Source organism: Asparagus officinalis, chromosome 5, assembly GCF_001876935.1.
Source record: "Asparagus officinalis chromosome 5, Aspof.V1, whole genome shotgun sequence".
In the NCBI taxonomy this organism is placed as follows: domain Eukaryota; kingdom Viridiplantae; phylum Streptophyta; class Magnoliopsida; order Asparagales; family Asparagaceae; genus Asparagus; species Asparagus officinalis.
The window spans coordinates 85,137,968-85,162,111 of record NC_033798.1 but is presented as its reverse complement, the minus strand read 5'-3'; positions in this window follow the sequence as shown (position 1 = coordinate 85,162,111).

The window sequence follows — 24,144 nt, the reverse complement described above, 5'->3', positions numbered from 1 at the left end:
TCATGCAACAATAGTGATATAATAATATACAAGAATAAATGCGCCAATGCCAAACCCAAACACAAGGAAATAATCACGGAGTTCGGACCTTCCGTCCTACGTCTCCGCTCCCCACTCCCGGGAAGAATCCACTACACAACCTGGTTTGAAAGCCAGAACTTCTCTACACACTCGGTTTTCTAGCTAACCGAAAACTCTACACACTCGGTTATCAAGTCAACCGACAACTCTCACAAATCCTCACAAAGTACATACACAAGCTATAACCTCCAGTGTTGGTCCTCACGTATCGACTCCCTCAAGTGCTCAAAATTATCACCTCTCACTAGTCCACCGACGCCACTCCTCTCGGTATCGACTCCGTCCTCACCACACACTCCTCTCGGTGTACAAGTGTATTACAAAGTGAACTTCACAATTAGGCACACAAAAAATGATTGTTCTCTAAACGAGGTGAGAACTCAATTAGGCTCAACTCAATGTTACTATCTCCCACAATCCCAAATATATTAAGAATGCAAATACAATAAGCTCAAGTGGGTGTGTGTAATAATGAGATTAATCAAATCTAAACTCAATATAAAACTAGCTTTAATAAGATGATAACCAAACAAATAAATATAAAGCTAGAAAATAGTTTAGAAAATTTCTCAATAGATGACAAGAGATGGAGAAAGAATAGTTGATTTCTCAAACTCCAATAGATGATCTTCTCAAGTTCTTGTGGAATTTTCTTCACAAACAAACTCTTGAAACAAACTTAAAAACCCTTCAACAAACTTGTAAAACTCTTTTTAAAACTCTCTTAAACATTCATAAGAAACAATGAAAGTTGAGGGCTTTTTATAGCCTCTTAAACCAGCCACAAACCCTCAAAAACCGAAAATATCAAAAACTAGCCGTTACTAGCCGTTATAGGCTGAAAAGACCAAAATACCCAAAAATCCAGCATTCTGGAAATTTACATATCTGACTTTTTAAAATAAATTAAAAATAGTAAATCAACTCCAAAAATTATGAAATTTTGTGAAACGGTTCTAGACATGTATATAAACATGTTAGAGAAAGAATTTCTAAAACCTAACTTCCTAGTTGAGAGAAATAAATGTTTGAACACAGATAAATAGTTTCTGAAAAACTGCTGACATACACAATTTTGTAAAATCAATTGGGAACAGTAAAACAACTCCAAAAATCATGAAATTTTTAGAGAAGTTTCCAAACATGTATATAAATATGTCAGAGAAAGAATTTATGAAATATCACTTCCCATTTGTGAGAAATAACTTTTTTTAATAAAGATATACAGTTTCTGAAAAACTGCTGAAAACTCATTTTTGTAAATTCAATTGAAAATAACAAAACAAGTCTAAAATTAGTAAAACTTGGGAAAATGTTTGTATATATGAATATAAACATGTATACAAAGAAATTTTTTAAATTGTATTTCCCAATTATGAAAACTCATATGTTTTGTAAAAACATGCACGAACATGAATTTTAAACATGCACGAACAAAACTTGTTAAAACTTGATTTTGACAAATTTATTCCAAACAAGTTTCAAAACACTTTCCAATAGGTTTATAGACTTGATAAAAGATATATTATAGTATTAATAAGTTTATAATCCAAAACAACGATAAATCAAAATAAATGTGTGTGTGTGTGTATGAAATTGAGTTTGAAGTATTGAACACACATAATATAACACCTAAACTAATTTACCAAAGCTTCTGATCTTCAATGAAGCTCTTCTTGGTAAACATTACGGAAGAAGCTTGAACTTGGATCTTGACTTAAATGCATAGGCTTCACTCCACTATTCCGCCAACCTTCATTGAATATGATCGTTGAGGCCCTATTCCATCCATCCTCCAACGTGTTGTTTGTCTACAATTGATACAAAAATACAAACACTAGACAAACAATATTAGAAGTAAATTGTTTATAAATCATTATCAAAACAAGAAGGCTAACAAACTTATCAAGGCTTATAGCAGATTTGTACATTGATTCAAGCAAAGGATTCTCTCAAGTGTGAGAGGTGTAATCTCTTGGTGAAGAGATTGGTTGCAATTTGCATGGTCTTGCAAATTGGTCAGGTTTGAGTTTTAATTTTGTAAGTTTATTTAAAATTATAGTGGAAACTCTCAAGTGAGATTTTCTTGGGGACTGGATGTACACCTGGAAGGTGGAACCAGTATAAAGCATTGTTTTTGTATTGTTGATTTTTTGTGTTTGTCATTTCTTCTTTACAATTTATTATCGACTTTGCATAAAATTTTATAAAACACTATTCACCCCCCCCCACCCATCTCTAGTGTTTTTAGTATGATTAGATCAGATCCTACATTTGGTATCACAACAAGGTTGAAGAAATGGCATCATCATCGGATTCAACTTCAAAATTTAACGAAGGTCATTCTACAAATCGTCCTCCAATGTTCGATGGATTAAACTATAATTATTGGAAGTATCGGATGAGAATTTACCTCCAATCAATTGGCTACGAACTTTAGAATTTTGTGGAAACTAAATATGAGAAGTCAATCACTCCCTTCACGGAATGGACAACATCTCAAAGAAATAATACAAACTTGGACTCTAAAGCCATGAATGCACTATTTTGCGCTCTTGACAAGAATGAGTTTAATAGGGTGTCAATGACCATATCTGCTTATGATATTTTGCACACACTCGAGGTAACTCATGAAGGTATAAGTAAAGTTAAAGAATCTAAAATTTCTGTTCTTGTACACAGATTTGAATTATTTAGAATGAAGGAGAACGAGACCATTGGAGAAATGTTTACAAGATTCACCAACATCACAAATTCTCTTATTAGTATTAGAAAAGAATTCACACAAGTGGAAATGGTGCAAAAGATTCTCCGTTCTCTTACTCCACAATGGGAAAAGAAAGTGACTGCAATAGAAGAAGCAAATGACTTGTCAATACTTTCGATAGAAAACCTTATTGGAAATCTCATGGCTTATGAAGTCCAAAAATTGAAGATAGAAAGAATGAAGATGAAACTAAGAACAAGAAAGTGCTTGCATTCAATACTACTTCGGATAAAGAAGATTCGGATGATGATGAAGAAATGAGCATGTTTGCCCATAAATTTAGAAAATTCATAAAACGAGGTAAGTTTAAATCAAAGAATTTAAATTCAAATAACTTACTTTGTTTCAAGTGTAACCAACCAGGGCATATGAAGAAAGATTGTCCATTGTTGAAAAATAAGCAAAAATCAAATTACTTCAACAACTTCAACAATATTCAAAGCAACAAGAAAAGGAAAGCTTTAGCAGCTACATGGGATGACAGTGATGATTCATCTTCAGATGAAGAAATTGAAGAAAAGAATATGCTCATATGTGTTTTATAGCACAAGATGAAGTAAGTGATAATGAAGAACTTTTAGATGCTTTCAATGAATTATATAAAACTTTTTTGAGATTAAAGGCTTCACATAAATTTTTTAAAGGTGAAAATAAAAGATTACATGAAGAAGTTTCTGATTTTAATTCTTCTACTTCTTTTAATTCTCAAATAATTGAAAATAAAAGATTACATGAAGAAGTTTCTGATTTTAATTCTTCTACTTCTTTTAATTCTCAAATAATTGAATTAAAAGAAGAAAATGAGTCTTTACTTAAAGAAAATCATGTTTTGTCAAATGAGAATGGTTATCTGAATCAGAATGTAATGATTTAAAAATTCGTATTAATATTTTAGATAAAGATATTTCTACTATTAAATTAAAATATGATGATATATGTTTGAATGTAAGTAAATTTAATCAAGGTAAAGAAGATCTTAAGAGTTTATTTTCATTTCAAAAAGTATCTCAAAAGACAAAAGGTTTGGGTTTTCATGTTAATAATAATAATTCTAAGAAAACTATTTTTGTAAAACCAATTTGTAATTTACATGAAGATAATGTTAAAAATAATGTTTTATATGAAAAGAAATTAAAATATTTATCTATTTGGATTCCTAAGGAATTATCTCCTTTAAAGAAAAAGTGTTATATTTCTAACTTTATTAAAGATGTTTGTTTATCAAATAATTTTATAGGCAAATCAAACTCTTCATGGGTTTGGTTTTCTAAAGACTAATTTTATGGACCCAACATAGCATGAGTACCAAATTTGTAAATATTTATCATTTCAGGTACCTAAGAAAAATAGGTGGATTTTAGATAGCGGTTGCTCTAAACATATGACCAATAATATATAATTATTGTCATCTTGTTAAAATAAGGATGACGGTACCGTCATTTTTGGAGATAACAACAAAGGGAAGGTCATCGGTATTAGAATTGTCGGTAATCCAAATAAACCTATTATTGATAATGTTTTGTTAGTTGATGGTCTTAAACATAATTTGCTTAGTATAAATCAACTTTGTGATAAAGGTTTTAAAATTATTTTTGAAAAAGAATCTTGCTTAATTTATAATTTTGATATAATTACTATATTATTTAAATGTCATAGAAAAATAATATTTATGTTTTATCTATGAATAATATTTCTAATGAACATTGTCTTTTTGCATCTTCTAATGATTCTATTTTATGGCATAAACGTTTTGGTCATGTCAATTTTAAACATATTAATATCCTAACCCTTGAGAGGGAGATGTGATTAGTATTGATAGATTTGATTGGAATACTTATATCACAAAGATGCATCTTCTTTTCGAGAACCCAACTCTTAGAAACTCCAAAGTTAAGCGTGCTTGGCCTGGAGAAATTCTAGGATGGGTGACCCCCTTGGGAAGTTTTCCAGGGAGCGCGTGAGTGAGGATAAAACGTGCTGAAAAGATATGTGGTGGTTTGTGAGGCCAGTCCATCAGATCTAATAGCGTACCGACTCCGGGATTCCGGGACGGGCGTTACAAATGGTATCAGAGCCAAGCCAACCGGAATTGTGAGAGCTAAGTGCTATGCGGCGCAAAGTGCTACATCGAGAGGGCGGGAGCCACCTCTTGAGGCCATAGGAGCCACCTCTAGAATCTCGCACGGATGGTACGGTCTTGGATGATATGATTAGGCACAACGAGGACGTTGTGAGTTTAAGTGGGGGAGTTTGTAATACCCCAACCCTTGTGAGGGAGATGTGATTAGTATTGATAGATTTGATTGGAAAACTTATACCACAAAGATGCATCTTCTTTTCGGGAACCCAACTCTTAGAAACTCCAAAGTTAAACGTGCTTGGCCTGGAGAAATTCTAGGATGGGTGATCCCCCTGGGAAGTTTTCCAGGGAGCGCGTGAGTGAGGATAAAACGTGCTGAAAAAACATGTGGTGGTTTATGAGGTCAGTCCATCAGATCTAATAGCGTACCGACTCCGGGATTCCGGGACGGGGCGTTACATAAAATTTCTAAGAATGATTATGTTAAAGATTTACCTAAGCTTTCTTATAAAAATAACTTTTTGTGATGCATGTCAACAAGGTAAAATGCATAAATCATCTTTCAAATCTAAAGATGTAGTTACTACAAGTAAACCACTAGAATTAATTCATATTGACCTTTTTGGTCATTCTAGAGTAGCTTCATTAAATGGAAGTAGGTATGCATTTGTTCTTGTTGATGATTTTTTAAGATTTACATGGGTAATATTTCTTAAACATAAAAATAATGCTTTTAATGAATTTTCTATCTTTTGTAAAAGAATTCAAAAACAAAAGTCTCTTTCTATTATTACTATTTGTAGTTATCATGGAGGAGAATTTTAAAATGAACTTTTTACAAATTTTTGTGATAAAAATGGTATTTCTCATACTTTTTCTTTTCCTCGTGTGGCCCCACAAAATAGAGTTGTAGAAAGAAAGAATAGAATTTTACAAGAATGTGCTAGAATAATGTTATATGATAGTAATTTACCAAAATATTTTTGGACAGAAGCTGTATCTACAACATGTTATGTTCAAAATAGAATTTTATTAAGACCTATTCTAAAGAAAACTCCTTATGAATTATTTTATGATAAAATTCCTAAAGTTTCTTATTTTAAAATTTTTGGTTGTAAATGTTTTATTTTAAATACAAAAGATAATTTGGATAAATTTGATTCAAATCTGATGAAGGAATTTTTGTTGGATATTCAAATCATAGTAAAGCATATAGAATATATAACAAAAGAATCTTAGTCATTGAAGAATCTATGCATGTTTCTTTTGATAAAAATTTTACAAAACCACCCGTTATTTTAAATAATGATGATGATATAGTTGATACTGTTCATGATAATGATTTACCTAAAGATTTTGTAGAAGTTAAAAATCATCCACATGATTTAGTTATTGGAAATATTTCAGATAAAGTTACTACTAGATCATATTTTAATTTAATTGCTCATTCAGTTTTTATATCTATAATTGAACCTAAAAATATAAAAGAAGCATTATATTTTAATTTAATTGCTCATTCAGTTTTTATATCTATAATTGAACCTAAAAATATAAAAGAAGCATTAGTTGATGATTTTTGGATAATTACAATGCAAGATGAATTAAACCAATTTACAAGAAATAATGTTTGGGATCTAGTTCCAAGACCAAAAGATAAGTCCATTATTGGAACTAAATGGATTTTTAGAAATAAATTGTATGAATCTGGACAAGTTATTAGAAATAAAGCTAGATTAGTTAAACAAGGTTATAATCAAGAAGAATATATTGATTATGATGAAATATATGCACCTGTAGCACGTTTAGAATCTATAAGAATTTACTTGCATTTTCATGTTTTATGAATTTTAAATTATATCAAATAGATGTTAAAAGTGCTTTTTAAATGGGTTTATTAAAGAAGAAGTTTTTGTAGAACAACCTCCAGGTTTTGAAAATGAAAGTTTTCCAAACCATATTTTTAAACTTAAAAAAGCTTTGTATGGTTTAAAACAAGCACCCCGTGCTTGGTATGATAGATTAAAAAGTTTTCTTATAACTTCCGGTTTTATAATAGGAAACGTTGATTCTACACTTTTTATAAAGAAAATAAATAAAGATTTATTATTAATTCAAATATATGTAGATGATATAATTTTTGGTTCTACTGACGATAATCTTTGTCAAGAGTTTGCAAAGAATATGCAGGATGAATTTGAAATGAGTCACATGGGTGAACTCAATTTCTTTCTTGGACTTCAAATCAAACAATTAAAGGAAGGAATTTTCATCAACCAATGCAAGTATGCTAAAAAATTACTCAAACGCTTTGGAATGGAAAATACAACAAGCAAACCAACCCCAATAAGTATAACCACATCACTTGAAAAAGATGAAAATGGTAAGAATGTTGATCAAAAGTTATATTGAGCTATGATTGGATCACTTCTTTACATTACAACAAGTAGACCTGATATTATGTTTAGTGTATGTTTATGTGCTAGATTTCAGTCTAATCCTAAAGAATCACATCTTAAATCTGTAAAAAGAATTTTTAGATATTTAAAAAAACTACAGATTATGGTTTATTTTATCCTAAGAATAGCACATTTGATTTAACATTATATAGTGATGCAGATTTTGCAGGAGTAAATCTGATAGAAAAAGTACAAGTGGTACATGTCATTTTCTTGGACATTCACTTGTATCTTGGTTTAGTAAAAAGAAAAATTCAGTATCATTATCAACCACTAAAGCAGAATATATTGGTGTTAGTCTTGCATGTGCACAAGTTCTTTGGATGAAACAAACGTTATCTGATTATGGTATAGTTTGTCCCACATCATCAATCATGTGTGATAATACAAGTGCAATTAATTTATCTAAAAATCCTATTCAACATTCACGTACAAAACATATTGATATAAGACACCATTTCCTACGTGATAATATATTAAAAGATGTTATTTCTTTAGATTTTATTTTAACAAATAAACAAATTGCTGATATATTAACAAAACCTTTAAAAGAAGAAACATATGTTAAACTAAGAAGAGAATTAGCTATATGTTCTTTGGAAGATTTAAATTAAGTTATAAAATCAATATATATATACATTTTCAGTCTGAGTAGTCGACTAATCAAGTTTGTAGTCGACTACATGTACAAGCACTGCATTTAAATCATTCTGTTGATTACAGTATAGTCGACTAATTTTCTTTGTAACCGACTAATCTAAGTTTAAACTGAAATCCAGAGTTCTGTCAATTACTGTGTAGTCGATTATTCTTCTTAATAGTCGACTACAACCACAGATTTTTCCAAACTTATTTTTTTAGCATATTGGATTTTAACCCATTATACCTAGAACCCAATACCTGTTTCACTTAAGTAAAATTCATCTCAACCACTTATTTTTAACCCTATCAATCCTAGCCACATATTTAAGAGCAAATCTTCACCATTCATGTGTTTCTTAATTTAATCTTAACCATACAAATTATATTTTTTTATTTAAGAGCAAATCTTCACCATTCATGTGTTTCTTAATTTAATCTTAACCATACAAATTATATTTTTTTCTCAAAAGAAAAATCATAAAAACTAAACCCACTTTCTTCTTCTCATAACCGAACCCTTTCCTTCCATACTTCTAAACCCAACAAATCCAGGTTAGGGCATCTTCGTTTTCCTCCTTCTTTCCAAAAATTTTCATCAAATTTCTGTTATTCTTGAGTTTGTCAAGTTTTGTAGTCGACTACAACAGATTCTAGTCGACTATTCCTAGGGTTGTCTGTTGTTTGGTAAGTTTCTCAATCTATCTTTTTCTTAGCTTTTGGTTCTTTTGTGATTTATCATGTCTAGAGCTAAGAAGGCTAAGCAAGTTCATACCAATGTTAATGATGAAATCATTGTCTACTTAAAAAGTCCTGATTTGCTTGTAGAATTTAACAATATATGTACATTTGAAGTTCTTCCAGGACGCTTTGTAAAATTTAATGATTTCATCCCTTGGAACTTTAGTTCTTACTTTGAAAATGTGGGATTGCTTGAATTATTCTCTGCTGAAAATAGAAAACCCACATATCCATTTCTAGTTTAACTATTCTATACAAACATAGAACGTGTAGGAACTATAAGTGGAACTGAAAAATTAAAAACACTTGTTAAAGGAATGGAAATTGAATTGACTTCTAAGTCGATTGGAAAATTATTTAACATTCCTTTCAGAGGTGTTTCTCTTAGGTCAATCAGAATGAATGCTGCAAATTTACTATCAAATCATATTTTTCTTCCGGGTTATGGTAAACCATTAAATAATTCAAACAAGCTTCGTCCAATTCCTCGTTTCATTGCCAGAATCTTAGCCTATAACTTGTTTCCAAAAACTAGGAGTTTTCATTTCATTTCCCTAGATTTAGCAAAAGCATTATATGCTATAATAGGGAATATCCAAGTTAATTAGGCTAAAGTTTATTTTGACAATCTTCTGACAATACTAAAAGGATTTCTTCCTTATGGTGCCTTTTTAACGAAAATCTTTGATAAATTTCATGTTGATCTTGAGTCTAAAATTCTGTCGTTCGTTCCATTTAGTTTTTCGATTCTAATGCCCTAACTAGGATGAAGTTAACTAATTTTGAAATTCACCAAGATGAACCTCAACCTCAACCAGAACAACAATCCCAACAAACCACTGATGAAGCTGGACCCTCCTCTTCTCATATTCCACCACCAATACCACCAATGCATGAATCTTCTTGTTTCTCTGATGCATAATACAATACAATGTCCGCTAGAATACTTGATTTGGAAGTGGGTTAAAAAGCCTTGTATGATCAAAATGTGCTTATGCTGAAAAGTCAAGAAGCTTTAACCAACAAATTTGATATTCTGGAAATGAAATTTGACACAATGAATATGAAGTTTGATACCTTGGACATGAAGCTCAGTGCCTACTTCCAAGGAAATCAACCTCCTCTAGGACTTTCATGTTAGAAAAACACGCATCGTGTATTGTTTGGTTTTAGTATTTGGTTTTAGTTTCATATTTATGTTAAAAACAATGTGTTAACTTGGTTTGTTTTAAGTTTATGTGTGAAAAAACTATGTGTTAGTTATTTGCTTTAAGACTTATGTAATATGTTGTTTGTTGATATTATGTTTATGTGGCTTATGACTATGTATGAATTTATGTGTTAGTTTATATTTTTTGTTCATGAGATACTTTTATTACAAACAGATTGTGAAGATGGAAAAATGTCGAAATATTGATATTTATGAGAAGTCTTTGCCTACCCATATGGATGGGTGAAGTGATGGACTATGTTCACAATTTGGAAGATCTTTTTGATGGATGGGTGAAGTGATGGACTATGTTCACAATTTGGAAGATCTTTTTGAAGTATTAGCTCATGAAGAGGAAATTATGACATGTGATGGACTATGTTCACAATTTGGAAGATCTTTTTGAAGTATTAGCTCATGAAGAGGAAATTATGACATGCTTAGGATAGATGTGTTTTTCTTTTTGTTAATGACAAAGGGGGAGAATGATTATGTTATTATGTTATATAAATTCAAAAGTATGAATTGTAGACTCTAATATGCTTTTATACAGGGGAGTAAGTATATTTGTTTATTAATGTCTATTTTTTTAAAAAAATATACTTACATATGCATAAATTATTTGTCATTATCAAAAAGGTGGAGGATGTTGGATATCATATTCCCATGATATAATTTTGATGATAACATTTATTCATAACATGAATCACTATATGTATTATTGTGCACTAACATTTTAGTACAGATTTCAATATGAACATGTGCAAGATGAGTTCAAGGCATAATGAAGTAAAGAAGATGAAGAGCTTATATATCAATGTAATTTTTACATTTTCTTTACTTAGAAATATTGTACAAGTCTTGATCACTCACATACACACACATAGAGATTAGAACATATTAACACAGGCTTAATGTATTGGTTAACAATAGAAATCCCCTATGTTAACCATTAGAGTTTTTAGTTAATCATTGAGTTAAAATATATTTCATACATAATTTTTTTGTCCCTTAGTAGTCGACTAATTAGTTTTGTAGTCGACTACTGAAGTCTAAGATCAAAACATAAGTTTCTGTAAAATTACAGAGTAGTCGACTACTCAGGATTATAGTCGACTACTCAGCTTTGAATTTTGATTTACAGAACTTAAGTTTTACAGAGTAGTCGACTACAACTAACTATAGTCAACTACCGAACTTTGAAATTTACTTAACAGAACATCTATTTTACAGAGTAGTCGACTACTCAGGATTATAGTCGATTACTTAGCTTTAATTTTTGATTTACAGACTTTCTGTTTTATAGAGTAGTCGACTACTAAACATTATAGTCGACTACTAAGACAGTTTTTCTAAACATTTCAAGTTTGAATTTGAAATAGTTTTTAGCCATTTATATCCGTTTATTGAGTTCAAAAATGTATCTTTACAATAAGCTCTATCAGTCGACTGATAACAAGTTATCAGCCTGATTAAAACAGTAAATCTGATTTTTGAAGTGCTTTTAAAAATAGTAAATAAATTCTAAAAAATATAAAACTTTGAGAAATGATTGTAAATATGATAATAAACATGTTACAAAAGGTATTTTTGGAATTGTACTTCATATTTGTGAAAACTCATTATTTTGCAAAAATGTCTAAAACATGAAAAGTTGATAGACATGAAATTTGTTGTTTTGACATAAACGAAAGTTTGAAACTTTATAAAATAGTCTTACATACTTAATAAAATATGTATATAATGATTGTTAAATCCATAAACCAACAACTCAATATTTTTTTCAAATACAATAGAATATGAAACAAGTAAATGTGTATATGAATATATATCTATTTTATATCTACATAACTAAACCAAAACAACTTAACCATATAAAAACAAACATATATATATAAAACCAAAACGTGTGTGTGTATATATGAGCTTAAAGTATTGAACACATATAATATAACACCTAAACTATTTACCCAAACTTGATATGATCTTCATTATAACCCAACTTGGTTGCGGATGAAGCTTGATCTTGAATTTGACTTGAATTGCATTGGCTTCATTCCGGTATTCCACCAACCTCCATTTAATGTGATCATTTAGGTTCAATCCATCCAACCTCTGACTTCGATATTTGTGTCGATTACCTGACAAAACAAATGCAAGCATTCGATGCACAATGTTAGGAATTGTTTATAATCATCAAAACAATATTAGGGAGTAGGCTCATAACCATGAGGCTAACAATCTCCCCCTTTTTGATGATGACAAATAATCGACACAAAGAGTATATAAAAATGTGTAATAAAGCATAATACTCATAAATATACTCACAATCCACTTGTTTCTCCTCCTTTGGCAACATCAAAAATGGGGGGGGGGGAATGGAAGAAAAGAGAGAGCATCAAAAATGGGAGGAGGGGAATGGAAGAAAGAAGAGAGCGAAGGCTCCCTTACCTATAAGCATGGTGAGTATAAAACAAAAAAAGGAAAAACTCCCTCCTATCGAAATGCCTTATGGAAAATATGCAATGAGGACCAAGGCAAACATGTGAGCAAGTAAGATGAAAACATGCTTAAGCAAAACTCACATACAAAAATACATTGAAGACACATATAGATATGTCAATATAAAAAAGTGTGTATTAATACACAAACATAAAAACAATGTATAAAATAGATTTATGAAATCAAAAGAAAGAAGAACACGAGTATCATGAAAAAAGTTTTCAAATGAAAACAAATCACTCAAATAAAATCATAAATCAAGATTTAAATCCCATAAAAATAAATTGATATCATTCTTTTACAAAGAAAAAGCAAGAGAGGTAATCATATCAAGCTCTTGTTTCAACCCATATAAACATATATACCCGGTAAACATGATTTGGGAAATAAACACCCAATAAACACGAGGGTTGCTCAAATACAAACCTCTCATGATAATCAAAGCCAAAAGAATGAAAATAAATTATTTACTTAAAAATTTTAAAAACATGTTTTTCGATAACCAATAAAAAAATAAAAATATTAAAAATCTTGGTTTAAATAGATTTTACCACCTAAGCATTCTTCGTGTCGAAATACTTAGGGACACGACCCCTATCATTTAAGCTCAAAGTCCTAGGGTTATGATCCCATTTGGACGTATTTAGTGCACGAACGTAGTCAAAGTAAAAATTGTGCAAATAACCTTTCCGATAGCAATAAATGCAATGAAAGAGGCACATTTGATTTTGTTGACCATAAACTTATGCATGAGGAACATTTGCAAACATTGATGATCTTTTAAAATTGTTTTGCAAATGTAAAACATTATTAAACAAACGTGGTTTACTTGAAGAATTTGGCAAAATTGAATATTTTCTTAAATCAAAACAAAACTTTGCCAATTGGCCAAATCTACAACAAAAATTACATTTATACCCACTAGCATGCTTATGATGAACTTTGGATGCATGTGCATGTGTGTGTGATGAAGAAACTTGGTGGGATGCACAAGGAGCACTAATATTAGCATTTTTGCGTTGTTGTGCCACATAGCAAAATTTAGCTAAATGGCATTTATGACCGCAAATTGAACACTAGTAAATTTTGCTATACATATGTGCATAGTGAGTGCTTAGTTTTGAAGAGTTAGCACGAGACTTTGCACACAAGTCCATAAACTTATCATTTTTAACAATATATGTTTTAGAGTTGAATCTAAAGATGAAATACAGTTTTTAACATTATTTAACTCATTATTAGGCATATTAGCATTGACACTTGAAGTAGAAGAAGCATGATCATTTTTTAGTGAATTAATTTATTTCTAATGTTCTCTACTTCTAATATTGCATTATCTTTTTCGTGAGTTAAATTAGCCACATTTGAAATTAAAGAATCATGATCCAATTTTAATTTATCATTCTTTTCTATGAGGATCACATTCTCATTTGAAATAGCATCAAACTTAGAGGCTAACAACTCATGATCGGATTTCAAACTAATATGCTTGCTTTTTAAATTAATAAAATTTTTATGCAACTTCTTATAGGCATGCATTAATTTCTCATAGGCACAAGCGAGTACATCAATAGTTAATCCACTTTCGGAATTGGAATCACTTAACACACTAGGGCTATCGCCTAGTGGCCATGTGCACGATGAGACTCCACATAAACTTAAAGAGGAAGCCGCCAAAGCTTGTCGGATTGCCTCCAAGCTCCTTTGATGTGCTTCTATGAATTTTCATAAATTGTAAGCACTATCAAAATGAGCAAACTTGTTAGAATGAGAAAAATCAAGTGCATTAAGCATATATTCTAACACAACCTTGTTCATGGTAAATAATCTTTTATCATTTTTATTCCACTTGGATTTCTCCAAAGTGGGTGAAATATAAGCATCATCAATAATTCCGTCCTATGTTCAAATCACATCGAAACAGGTGATGGACTGGTTAAACTTCAATTGGAGATCATGTTCCTGGGATGAAATCATACACTGATATAGTTACAGGTTGAAGAGGAAAGGATTCATTGAAAATTTAAAAAGAATGACCCTTTTATCCTCTGTGTATCATCTTTGGCAGGAGAGAAACTTGAGGATCTTTCAGTACAAAGCTCGTCAGCCGGAAGTTCTGTTCCAAGCTATAAAGATATCAATGCTCTCAAAAATCTTGAATAAGAAGTTTCCTGTACATATTAGAGAGAAAATTGAAAAATTGTAAAGGAGTCTTTCTCAAGATGTGTTACCAGGCTTTGTTTGGTTGAATGATTGTACATAAAGTTTCATATTGGTAAATGAATAAAGCTTTTTTCATTGACCAAAAAAAACAAGGGTGAAATAAACAAAAACAAAAAAGAGTGATAGTGCACAAATAAACCAACACAAACACAAGCAAATGATCACGGAGTTCGGTCCTTCTGACCTACGTCTCCACTCCTCACTCCCGGGGAGAAATCCACTATCACACCAGGTTTTCAACGTTGAACCGAAAACGTTTACACCACACAATATCGGTTTTCAACGCTCACCGATCAACGTTCACAATCACTCATAATGTATCTACACAACTACGACCTCAAGTGTTGGCATCACACATGTCTCCCTCAAGTGCTCGAAATTACTACCTCTCACTAGGCTTTACTACCGACATCACTCCTCTTGGCACCGACCATGTCTCTTGCCTCTACACTACTCTTGGTGTACTTGTGCAATACAATGTGAACCTCACAAATTAACGCTCAACAATAAATGATTATTCTCTAAACAAGGTGAGAACTTAATTAAGCCTACACTCAAAGTCACAATCTCTCATAACCCTAAATATACTATGTATGAAAATACTAAAAGCTCAAGTGAGTGTGTGTAACAAAGAGTGGAATCAAAACTAAACTTAATTATGAAATCTAGCTTAATAACAATGATAATCAAACAAGTATATAAATGTAAAGCTAGAGTTTGAGTTTAGAAAACTTCTCCAATGAATAAACAAGAGAGAGAGAGAGAGATAAGATGAAGCTCAAACACCAAAAGATGATCTATTCTAGCTCTTGTAAAATTTTTTTCACAAACCAAACAAACACTAAAATAAACTTAAATAAATCTTAAACTCTTGTAAACTTGTTTTTAAACACTTCTTGATTACTTCAGAATGTTAGAAGACATGTGGTATATATAGGATCATAAGACAAATCCCAAAAACCAAAAAAAATAAAAAAAAGACAAAATAACAGAAACTAGAAATATAGTCGTTAGAGGTCGTTAGTTGGCTGATGAACAGTAGCAGTCGACTGATGAACAAACTGTTACAGGCAGTTCACTGCTCATTGGTAAACTGAAAACCTCATTAGTCAACCGATAGTTCATCAGTCGACTGTAGGCATTGAAAATTGCCTATAGGTCTCCACGAACAGCTCAGTATTAAAGAATGACAATGAACGTCACTATTTGGTTCACAGCAGTTCGACTGGTGTCGGTGAACGCTTGAAGTGAACCGACGAACTACGTGAGCTGACAGAATTTCGGAATAACGAAGGCACAGGCCAATCGAGAATCTCGCGATGTTTACAAAAGGAACAACGCCCTTCGTGTCTCGTTCATTCTACAGATAATCTAACCACTGGAACTGATAGAACTCTTCGTCAGACTTTCAACGCATTTGAAATTACTCAAATCCGAGTTCAGACAAAGAAGTTACAGCGAAAACAGTCAAACGGGCATTGAAAACGTCTCAAAGCTAAACTGAGGCACCTACGGTGTCTCGGCCAAGCCGAGACACCCCAAGGGTGTCTCGGCCGAACCAAGACACCCCTCGGGTGTCTCAGCACGGATTTGGGCCCTTTAAGTGGTTTTAACCGCTCCGCAACCCCTCATGCCTATAAATACAAGCCTTAGGCCTCATTTTTTGGAGAATTGGCGAAGCCCTGCCGGAGTGAAGAGTGATCGAGCACTTCAACGCAAGAAAGTCCTTCGTCAGATCTACATCACCCGTACCCGATCCTTAGTATTATCCCGTTGTGGTAATACTAAGAAGAGCAAATATCCGCTTTTATCGAGATAGGCGCTTCAAGTTTCTAAATCTCCTCGCGGATCAACGAAGCTCTGGATCAGATCTGATTGCCAGGTAGTCCACGGATATCAACATCCCCGTCACAGGCTAAAGACTCACGCAAGCAAGAGACGACGAACGGATCTTGTGTTTATTTTCAAGAAAGTTGTAATCTTTATTTCTTTATTGTTTGAATTCATTTGTAACGTTTAAAGTTTAATGAAATCAATGATGAAGGCAACTTTCAACGAAAACAAACTGACGACCACAGTAGGAGCCAACGGCCTCGCTGCCGAGGCCGTCGTGACGCAACCGGCATTCAAGATCCGGGTAAACGAAGAGATCGAATACGAGTTCGATCAACAGAAGTTTGAAGAGTACCTCTCTTCCTCCTCCTCCAGATCCACCTCTGAGACAGACTTTTCTGTCTCACCGTGCGAGACAGACTTTGTTGTCTCGCCGTGCGAGACAGACTTTTCTATCGCGCCGTGCGAGACAGACTTTTCTGTCTCGCCTTGCGAGACAGACTTTTCTGTCTCGCCGTGCGAGACAGACTTTGTTGTCTCGCCGTGCGAGGCAGACTTTGCTGTCTCGCACAGGAGACAGCTTTCAAAAGATCAGAAATTGGTTTTGTAACTGCCCCACACGTGGCCACCAACTGTTCAAGAACGTGGGAAACGTCGTGGGCGAGAATCACGTGGATAACTGCCAAAACAACGGAGTTTGAAACGTTCAAGAAGAACGACTATCTTACATCGATAAGATATCGTTTCAATTTCTCACTTCGATAAACGAAGTCAGAATCATAAACCCCTCACGGTTCAATCAGAATCTGTGATTTGGTGGTCCACGAGTCAAAGCGCTCCCGGCACAGGCAAAGATCCCACGAAAGCAGTGATCCAAACAACGATCCTGCGTTTATTTTCTCAAGAGTTGTAATTTTCTTTTTGTTGTGTAAAAGAGTCTTATAAAAAGGCTGTTTTCTTTGAATTTATTGTAATCGACCGAAGATATAATGAATTCCACAACGAAACCAACTTTTGACGCAAACAAGCTGGCGACCACAGTGGGAGCCAACGGTCTCGCTGCCGAGACCGTCGTGTCGCAGCCGATCAAGATTCCAGTTGAATCCATGGTCGAATACGAATTCGACCAAACCAAGTTTGAGGAATATTTCTCATCATCCTCTTCAAGATCTTCAGTATCTCGCAAGTACAAGAGGATCTCACAATTGAGGAAGACTTACATGCCAAAGAAGGCACAAAATGAAGATTCTCGCTTGATTGTTGCTGAGAATTTCACTCGCAATACCTCTGCTCACAATGGCTCTTATCTAGTTAAAGAGTCATCGAATCAAAGCCCGCCGGCATTGACGAAAAGAGCTCGTCAGAGACAACGCCAACGCTGTGCTCGCCAAATGGCTAAAGCCTTGGAACAAACCGACGGGGTTCGTTACCACGCGGACCTAGAGTCGAGGAGACATCGAGTGGTTCAGTTGTCTCAACAACCAATCACTCGTATCTCTGCTAAAACAACGACGGATGAATGGACTATTGTCAAAAAGACTCGTTCGACCCTCAAAGAACGTATACAAAAACGTCGTGCAAAAGCTGCTAATGCCCATGCTCTCTCACAACAAAGACGAGAAAAGAGAAAGGAAATGGTGACCAAAGAATCACCAAAACTTCGTCAAGTTTGGATTCCAAAGTCTGGACTTATGCAAAATCAGCATTCGGAGCCCGTTAAGACTCCATACCCACAAGGGGGTGGTTCTAAACGTGCGACTCCCGACATAACCTTGGATCGCTTAAAGACAAAAATAAATTGTCCTGAGAATGCCAACAAGGTTTTATACCCCCAGAAGAAGACGCATTCACCAAATGATATCGTCATACCTGGGAGATCATACCAACAGACGATACGATTTTTTGGCAATCATACCGATGAATCGTATTATCAAGTTGAAGTTGTGAATAATTTTCGAAAGAGAGTTATTCGAGAGATAAACTCTCGTTGTTCCTGTGCGCGACTCGTTAAAACAGCATTATCAGAATGTGACTGTTTCAAACGAGAAGTCATCCCACGAAAAGTCTCTGTATTATCGAAACCTAAGCCGAGACATTTCCGCAAAAGAAGAGCAGCTGTCCAAAATGATGAATTCCCTGAAGTCACCATCAACGTGGCTGATAAAAGAAAGTCTAAGCGGCATTCAAGTGACTCAAATCCTGACTTTTCCCCGAGAGGAAGAGTCAATCCAAGAATTGCTCAAAGGATGTCTCGACTCCAATTAGGAGCCATCAGACGCAGAGACTATAAGAGAATGCAAGAAGGAATGTCCTCGGAGGATGAATTCTCGGACACTTATTCTGCAATCGCTTCTGATGATACAATGTCTAGCACAGGACAAATCAGAGAAGTATTCACAATCACTGCTGATCAGTTCACTCAAATACTTCAGGAAGCTCTAGCCAAACAACGTGAAGAAATTAGAGCTGAAGTGAAGACAGAAATGAAGTTGGCTATCCAACAAATGAGAGAACTGTTAACTCAACAGCCTCAACCTCCTGAGTCCAATCAGCGATTTGAATCCAGCCACCACACTCGGAATGTTGTAGAGGACAGTGATCCAGAGGTGGATGAAGTCATTATGGCTGATACACCTCCCAATAGCAATAACGCTGGGGGTGGTTTAACACATTCTCCCAATAACGATATTGGGAGTGGTTCAATGGCACCTCTTACAGGGGGTGGTCTAACTCATTCTCCTCAACGTCATTCGAATGAAGACATAGACGATGACGGGAAAATGAAAGAGCTTGAAAACAAAGTCAACGCTTTGATGACGGCTCAAGAAGTGAAGAGGACGGGTATTCCATGTCCCTATCCAAGAGAATGAGATTCAATATCGTATCCGACAAAGTTCAATCTGATTAACCTCACACCGTTTGAGGGGAAGAGTTCGCCGATTCAGCACTTGATTTATTTCAAGTCTCCTTTGGGCATGGCATGATCTCTGGAAACGAGGCTTTAATGGTCCGGTCATTCGTTGGCACCCTTTGCGGGCCCGCCTTCGATTGGTACCGACGGCTCAAGCCAGGGAGCATCAATTGCTGGGATGACATGGAAAGTTTGTTCCTCAGCAATTTCTTCGATGATGACACTGAAGTGTCAATCGGAACCCTTTTGGAGGAGAAGCAAAAAGACGGAGAGTCAGTTGACAATTTTGTCAAACGTTTCCGTAACAAAGCAATGAATTGCAGAGATCCTATTACAGAGGAGTTCATCCTGCAAACATGCCATAATAACCTCTCCATCGATGTCCTGGAAGCTCTGGGGGTCGTGCCATCCACAACTTGGAAGGAGTTAAAATCTCGGGGTGAACAAGCTGAACACTTTCTTAAAAGAAAGAAAGTTGAGAGAGGTCAACCGACGACATCCACAATTCCTGTGAACGCAACTCTCGATCCGAGGTTTCAAAAGGAGTATTCTTTCGAAGATGATGAAGCTCCAGCCATATTGGAATACCTCCTCGCTAATGACAAAATCGAGCTACCACCTATTAAAGATCAGGGTGGAGCTAAGAGGATTACGGATCCAAATTACTGTGTGTACCACAGAAGGGTTCTTCATCCCACTGAGATTTGCTTTGGACTTAAAAACAAGATCCAAGCCCTAATTGACTCCGGCGTCATAACGACGAAAGAAGTCGAGTAAAGACGACCATCCAACTCCAGTGGGTGCACGAGTATAAACTGTTTCCCCACACTCCAAAGAGCATATGAGTATAAACTGCTTCTCGATTATCCAACTGAGTACAATGTTAAACCCGGTTTCGCAAAGGAAGCTGGGGGTGGATGATTTATATAACGGGAAGTTCCTGGAGAATCTTATATTCTTAAGGATAACCCGAACATGCGACTGAGGATAACGTACTCCTCGTTACACCCAGTTTTGCAAAGAAAGCTGGGGGTGGATAATTCATGTAACGAAAAGTTCCCGGAAGAATGTTAAATGTAATATTCTTAGGAATAACCCCGATCATTATGAACAAAGTGATAAACACTAAACTCCTACTATGACTTCCGAGTACTCTTTTGCTGAGATGAGATTCGATCACCTCTTTAGATCAATCTTCCCTCACAAAATTTCCATCTTGGTCAAACCTTTAAACAGTTAGGACCAAAGCCAAAATCCCCTCTCGATTCGTTCCATGAACGAGAGGTCCACAAATTGAACGATCAAACCTTTAAACAGTCAGGATCGTCTCAAATTCCCATCTTGGTACCAAAGCCAAAATCTCCTCTCGATTCCTTCCATGAATGAGAGGTCCACAAATTGAACGATCAAACCTTTAAACAGTTAGGATCGTCTCAAAACTCTCACTTGGTCAAACCTTACTACAGTTAGGACCAAAACCAAAATCCCCTCTCGATTCCTTCCATGAACGAGAAGTCCACAAATTGAACGATCAAACATTTAAACAGTTAGGATCATCTCAAAACTCTCACTTGGTCAAACCTTACTATAGTTAGGACCAAAACCAAGATCCCCTCTCGATTCCTTCCATGAACGATAAGTCCACAAATTGAACGATCAAACCTTTAAACAGTTAGGATCGTCGCAAAACTCTCACTTGGTCAAACCTTACTACAGTTAGGACCAAAACCAAAATCCCCTCTCGATTCCTTCCATAAACGAGAAGTCCACAAATTGAACAATCGATCAAACCTTCCTACAGTTAGGGTCGCCTCAAACCTCCCACCTGGTCAAACCTTTCTACAGTTAGGACCAAAAAAATCCCACTTCAAATTTCCTTTGTACCAGGAGATAGAATATAAAATTCTTCCTCTCCGATTCTGGGTTTATCTCTACCAACAAACAAGAGACCAGGAGATAGAATATAAAATTCTTCCTCTCCATCCTTGGGTTCATCTCTACCAACAAAAAAAAGATCATATTACTCCAATAGGTCCACGAGTCTAAACTGTTTCCCTACCCCCAGCAGGAAGTTTCTGGAGAATATTACTCAGAATATTCTTAAGAATAACCTGATTATCTCTACCAACAAACAAGAGATCAGGAGATAGAATATAAAATTCTTCCTCTCCGATTCTGGAGATCTCACTTTGAGTTTCCTTTGCACCAGGAGATAGAATATAAAATTCTTCCTCTCCGATTTTGGGTTCATCTCTACCAACAAACAAGAGACCAGGAGATAGAATATAAAATTCTTCCTCTCCGATTCTGGGTTCATCTCTACCAACAAACAAGAGACCAGGAGATAGGATATAAAATTCTTCCTCTCCATCATCGGGTTCATCTCTACCAATAAAAAAAAGAGACCATATTACTCCAATGGGTTCTTCCTCTCCATCATCGGGTTCATCTCTACCAACAAAAAAAAGAGACCAGGAGATAGAATATAAAATTCTTCCTCTCCATCATCGGGTTCATCTCTACCAACAAACAAGAGACCAGGAGATAGAATATAAAATTCTTCCTCTCCATCATCGGGTTCATCTCTACCAACAAACAAGAGACCAGAATACTCCAATAGGTATACGAGTCTAAACTATTTCCCTAATCTCAACAGGAAGTTTCTGGAGAATATTACTCAAAATATTCTTAAGAATAACCTGATAACCTCCCAACGGGTATATGAGGTTAAACTGTTTCCCGAACACTCCAATAGAGCATATGAGTATAAACTATTTCTTAAGTTCTTCAACAACAGTTCTGATTCAAGACTTCGACGACGGCCACGCGATAAACACAACACCGGAGGAATTTTAGCTATTCTATAAAACACTGAATAGACTAAAAGATGAAGAAGTCAAGAATTGATATCGTGCACAGACCATTCTACGCAACTTCCTCAACAAAGCACTGGAGAAATTGCAAGGAAAGCTTATCATATCCAAAGTGTCCCAGACCCCTCTCTAAAAAAATGATGAGTCTGAGATACTTTGGAGGGGGTATCTGTAGACATCAAAAAATGCTTACAGACATTCAAACACCACTCAAGACGATATAGAAGAACAATATACACGTCATCAAGCAACATATGGCGGCGCGGCAGGACATGGTGCCGCGGCTAAGGCGCGGCAGACCAAGGTGCCGCGGCTAAGGCGCGGCAGACCAAGGTGCCGCGGCTAAGGCGCGGCAGACCAAGGTGCCGCGGCTAAGGCGCGGCAGACCAAGGTGCCGCGGCTAAGGCGCGGCAGACCAAGGTGCCGCGGCTAAGGCGCGGCAGACCAAGGTGCCGCGGCTAAGGCGCGGCAGACCAAGGTGCCGCGGCTAAGGCGCGGCAGACCAAGGTGCCGCGGCTAAGGCGCGGCAGACCAAGGTGCCGCGGCTAAGGCGCGGCAGACCAAGGTGCCGCGGCTAAGGCGCGGCAGACCAAGGTACCGCGGCTAAGGCGCGGCAGCCTATGGTGTCGCGGCTTAACCGCTGCAACCTATGGTGCCGCGGCAGTTAAAGCAGGATGCTACAGCAGTTATAATACAGTTATCTGATGATTATTTAAAGTCCACGTGGCGGAGTATCAGAAATAGAACGTGTGCTGATGTGGAAAAGCAGTTAAACCACGAAAAAGGTGGTTAAAGGTCGTGGGAGAACTGTTTCAAACACGTATGAACGTGGGTGTAACTGCCCCTTTAGCCGCGGCAGTGTCGACTGCCGCGCTCTTTGGCCGCGACAGTGTCGACTGTCGCGCCCTTTAGCCGCGACAGCATCAGCTGCCGCGCCTAAAGAGACAGTTATTGACCAGCTATTTCTTCAGTTATCGTCTAAGGAGGCTATAAATACCCCCCTATAGCCATCATTGACAGGGGCTGAGCATTTTCCAGAGAGATTAGAGCAGAGAGCCTTGAGTTTTGGTGAATTAGAGCAAGAGAGAGAGTCTTCCTTCTTCACAAACATCCTCAAGAAGCTTCTAGCGAGTCCTAGAGATCTAAGCTCAGACTTGATCTTTGGAAGAGTGAACATCTTACATCGATAAGATATTCGCTTCAAATTCTTACTTCGATAAACGAAGGAAGAATCATTAAACCCCTCACGGTTCAATCAGAATCTGTGATTTGGTGGTCCACGAGTCAAAGCGCTCCCGGCACAGGCAAAGATCCCACGCAAGCAGCGATCCAAACAACGGTCCTGCGTTTGTTTCTCAAGAGTTGTAATTTTCCTTTTGTTGTGTAAAAGAAGTCTTATAAAAAGACTATCTCTTTTGAATTTGTTGTAATCGACCGAAGATATAATGAATTCCACAACGAAACCAACTTTTGACGCAAACAAGCTGGCGACCACAGTGGGAGCCAACGGTCTCGCTGCCGAGACCGTCGTGTCGCAGCCGATCAAGATTCCAGTTGAATCCATGGTCGAATACGAATTCGACCAAACCAAGTTTGAGGAATATCTCTCATCATCCTCTTCAAGATCTTCATTGTCTCGCAAGTATAAGAGGATCTCACAATTGAGGAAGACTTACATGCCAAAGAAGGCACAAAATGAAGACTCTCGCCTGATTGTTGCTGAGGATTCTACTCACAACCTCTCTGCTCATAATGGCTCTTCGCCAAGTAAAGAGTCATTAAATCAAAGCCCACCGGCATTGACGAAAAGAGCTCGTCAGAGACAACG